A 5,271-nucleotide genomic window follows, 5' to 3' on the forward strand; every position below is an offset into this window, starting at 1 on the left:
GGATGCTGCCTTCCTCTTCGAGTTTGAGAGGCCCCTCATTCTCGGGAAACAGGAAGCTGTCACTATTTATCTGAGGGTCTTGAGTAGAATGTGGTAGGATCTCTTTTGTCATTGAAGAGTCCTGGACCCCTGCTCTCAGCAAAGGTATCACATGGTAAGCAGTATCTTGATGGTTCGGTGTCACCATGAGTCCCTGGACCACTGCTGCTGCCGCCAACAGGAGTTGGGCCAGAGCATCCTTAGTCGATTGCTACTCCACCTGATTGTAGACCAGCCCCGCCAGATTCTCCTTAGTGTGTGGAGGAACTACTTCCAACCCATGTCTTCTTGTCATTGTTCCGGGCTGACGTTCCTGATGGTCACAGGAAACTTAAATAGGATTTGTCTTTCTTTGGCTGGGCTGGGTCTCTGCTATTGTGACTTTCCTGTCTATATTGGAATCTTATAGTTCCCATTTGGCCTGATACATAACCTCTTTGAGGGGTTAATAACAAACATCTTTATTGACACTTGCCAATGTACTCTGATATGTACGTAGATGATACTCCTAGGGCAATGGCTGATAATGTCAGAAATTGTCCTGTTCAGTCTGTGATGCCCCTTAGCAAGCCGAGCACACAGGCAGAAGGGACATAAGTCCCATGTTGTTGGGACACTGGAACCTGGACATCTCCACTCTCATTTATTGGTGCTAATGGGTATATCTGTAACTTACCATTCTCTTGGGTGATTATGTATGCGGGAACATTTCTCACCACCAGTAGAGCTGAGGGTCTGGCTTGCTTCACAGTTGCAGCTGTGAAGCGTCTCCCACATCTGTGGCACCTTCGTGATACAGGACATGCTAAGTCAAAGGAAGTTAACAATGAAGCAATGTCTGGGAGGTGCTTCTAATGGCAGAGATCCACTCCCAAACTACGATGCTGGTGCCCCAGTTTTTTAGCTGCTGGTATGTGTTTCCCACCTTCTGAGTGTACACATCCTCCCTGGTTACAAGCTTGGAGAGAAATAAGCTTTGGTAAGCCGCAACGGCAGAATCCTTCATTCCTAAAGATGGTTCAGCAGGTAAACCTTTCTGTAACATGAGTAACTCCTTCTGGGCAATCTAATGCTATTTTATTTTATAAAAAGGAAGGCTCTGAATGTCCATAGTAATTGTAATCATAATGAAGCCATTTGCTGTCAATAGCAAATTAAAACAGCATGAAGGTGATTGCATACAGCACAGACCTCAAGCCCCACTCCCTTACAGGCTGAGCTTTGCTCAGCCCTGCTCTCTCCGCTTCTCCCAGTCACAAACTCCCTTAGTTTTAGGTGGGATTGGATCATTATGGTCTCTAATCCAAGTGCTACTTTCAAATAAGATGAAGTCAGTTGACTTGATCTTAATGCTTCTCCTCTTGTTTCTTCCTTTTTATTTTTTTATTTTAATCCCTAAACAAAAATCCAAATTACATCCATGGTACATTATAGATGACCTTGAGTATGGATATTGTTTGCAAACCAGTAAAAACAGAAAGCTCACAGGAGGGAGACATTTGTTTCCTTTATTCTCCACAGGAAAGAGAGGAGCATGCAGCTCAAAACCAGTCAGAAACATTGTATACCCTCTAGATTCACCCTCAAATCTTGTGTAACTTGCTGCTTATGTCTGAGACGCTCTTAGACACAAAGTGTGGCTTTAGCATTCCTTGTCTCTTTCCAAGCAACTATGGCCCTATATTATCATCCCTTTCTCACCCTGGCAAGGGAGAGGAACTTTTTTTTTTTTTTGGTTCTTTTTTCGGAGCTGGGGACCGAACCCAGGGCCTTGCGCTTCCTAGGTAAGTGCTCTACCACTGAGCTAAATCCCCAGCCCCGAGAGGAACTCTTAATATTGACATCAACTTGGGCCAGACAGAGCTGGGGCCCAGAGAACTGATTCGATGACCAGCGATTCCACAGGGACCTTCTGTGAGAGAGTGTTCAGCTCCCTTGTGTTATGGTGCCCCACGGGGCTATTTAGAGAATCTTATTTTTATTGGCCTTATATCTTCTGTTTCCCATCAGTTCAGGAGTTGTCTAACCAGAACTTCAGCATTCGTCCTAGCGGATCTGTGGTAGTACCTATTTAAATACTTAAAGCCTGGCAGCGGTGACGTTCCTCAATATCCACCTCAATGTTCTGAGTTCTGGAATGAAGCGTGCGTGTGCACGCACACACACACACACACACACACACACACACACACACACACACACAGAGAGAGAGAGAGAGAGAGAGAGAGAGAGAGAGAGAGAGAGAGAGAGAGCCCTTATATTTTGATATGCTTAGAACAGCGCAATCAATGGCTGGCCACTTCTTACCCTCCTCGTGGCTAATCCAACTCCCTCCAATATTCCCAAGTCATCACTTACTAAATCCTATACTCCATCTTTGCTGCTCCCAGTCAGGCAGCCCTCTGAAGGCCACTCTCCCCAGCTCCTACATGGCCGCTATGCTCTCTGTCCCGTACCTTCTCAGGTGTTGTGTCTCCTCTCCACCTTCCCCAACTCGGAGGAACTCCTCCTTCCTCCACTTTCTCCCTGTCCCTTGCCTGGGAATCCTAAAAGTCCTGCCTTTGTCTGCCCTGCCCAGCCACTGGCTGCTGGCAACATTGTTTACCAACGAGAACCAACTAGGGACAGGGTTCCCCAACGTCTTACATTCGGGAAGTGTGGACTCCTGTGTAAACAATTTTAGGGGCCCAAAATAACATAAGAATACAAACAGCCACATGAACCATTGCAGGGATATCAGAAAGACCTCATTTCCCTCTTTTCTGTCTTCCCTGGAGTTGCTCACACAGCCCTCCTCCTGCACTAGAGGTCCCTTCTGTACCTTTGGCTTCTCATTTTCAGACCAAGTCTCATGAACAATGTGTAACTCGCACTTTCATCCTCCCCAGATCTCCCAATCACAAAGGCAGTCTGTTATCGTCCATTGATATCGTCCCTTGGCCCCTTGATTTGTGCACGGTTACCTGGTTGCTTGCCCTGTGCCCTTCCTTCTCTGAGCTGCTGCTTTACTGTTGACTCTCTATTAGTGCCAGAGCGTAGGAGGATGTCTATGCCCAGGGCCACTGCAAAAGCTAGTGGTGTGCACCTCCCAGGGTGGAGATTAGTCCCCCAGACCCCCTGTCATGGGAAGAGAACCTCACATTGTGTGCCAAAGTATTAGAAGTGCATCCGGGATCTAGAGAAAATAGCCACACAGTCTAGAGTAATTTCACAAGGCAAAGGGAGACAGACCATCTGGGAGTTTTGTTCCTAACAGGAAGGAGGACCCGTGCTTCACTCTTCGTGGTGAGAGCTCAGCCTGGTAGCCTTACATGACTGCATAACTTGAAGCAGTGGAGTGCTCCTTTTGACAAAAGGACACAGCCTTGGTCACAAGCTTTGAGCTTACAGAAGTGCCGAGGTGGGGAAAGGATTTTTGCCAGATGGAATCTTTACAAAATTTGTTTATAGACGGAGTCTCATTTGACCTGTGATGGAAAAGATAGTGCATTTTGGTTATGTTCCCAAAGAGAAAGGAAGCCTGTGGGAGTCAGTAGTCCTTGGTCTTTCTCTTCATTGTCCCCTTGCCTCATGAGTCAAATGTACAATTACGGGATATTTTCTTGTGACTGATCAACCAAAATTCCATGGAAGGAATTCGAAGGTCAACTCAAAGGTAAGCTTTTCCCTGAATTGCTACCAATGCTGTAATAGAATCCTGAGACACCATCTATCTATGCACTGTGAGCACTTCCCTCAGGTCAGCAAGTGGGTTTGTGGGTGAAAGCACTTCCCTATATAACCCAGCCATTTTAGTATCTCATTTTTTTTTTTTTGGTTCTTTTTTTTTTCCGGAGCTGGGGACCGAACCCAGGGCCTTGCGCTTCCTAGGTAAGCGCTCTACCACTGAGCTAAATCCCCAACCCCAACCCAGCCATTTTAGACACACGGTCACTTGGTCTAGACAAGCCGGACACCTGGTTCCAATCCTTGTAACCCAGTGGACTGAGAGGATTGACCCTGGAGAGCTGTTGTCTGACTTCCACATGTGCAGTATGGTATGAGCACGAGTGTGTACACACAATAACAATGATAACAGCAACAATAATAATTAAAAATTATTTTCTGGGTCAGGAGAGAAGTAGGATTAAGAACACAAACGACTCTTGCAGAGGATGTGAGTTCCGCTCTTAGCGACCACACTGAGTACCTAAAGCTCACACCTGTAACTTATTCAAGCCAGCCCTGGGGATGCAGAGCCGTTTACAACCACCTGAACCCAAGCCCTGTGGGGATGCAAACCCGATGGTCTTCTTAGGCACCTGTGCTAGCCTGTGAGCCCACATTCTCTCTCTCATACACACACACACACACACACACACACACACACACACACACACACACACTTTAAAATAAAAAAAGAAACCCTTAATTTCATCTAAATGGCAGTATACTTCCACCCCTGTGTATGCTACCTGGTTAACAAGAAACTGCACATGCAAACTTTAAAATTTAGCAAATTTTGACATGCGCACTACAGTACACTAACAGATGGGATCACCGTCCTCTGTTCTGGCCACGGAACTTTAAGATCTTACAGTCTCTTGTTGAACATGATTGCCTTTGCTATGCAGGTGAGGTCAGGGACAGCTTAAGGGAGTGAGAGAAAGGCCAGCCAAGCATGACTTGGTAAATAGAGGCCGGGGACTGGGTTCAGCAATGCAGTCTATGACACCTACATGGTGAAACAGCGTGAGAGTCAGGCCACTGTGCCTCAGTGACGCATTCTGGGTGGGTGTTAGGTCTCACACTCAGGACAAACGGCTGAGGTGCCCATTTACATATCAGCAGACACTGGTCATCAGTCCCCCTCAGTCCCTACCTATTAGACGCATCCTGGCTGCCGTATCCCGCCACCTACCTCAACCTCTCTAGCCTCTGAGTTCACTACCCTTTCCCTACAGCTGTTCTTCCCTATATAACCCAGCCATTTTAGACACTTGGTCATTTGGTCTTCTGTCTCCTGGCTAGCTCTGCTCCTGAATCTCTCTTGGACCACTTGCCCACCTCTCTTCTCTCTCGCCACCCCTACACCCTCTTTCCCCCTCGTGGCCTGGTCCCATGTTTAGTCTGAACCTGTCCAGATGCCTCTGGCTGCTTTCTCCCTCAAATTTACAGTAAACCTCCTCCTGCATTAGACCAAGGAGTAGTCATGTCCTAGTTTATGTTTTCATTCAGTGGGGATGACCAGTA

Source organism: Rattus norvegicus, chromosome 11 (assembly GCF_036323735.1).
Source record: "Rattus norvegicus strain BN/NHsdMcwi chromosome 11, GRCr8, whole genome shotgun sequence".
NCBI lineage: Eukaryota > Metazoa > Chordata > Mammalia > Rodentia > Muridae > Rattus > Rattus norvegicus.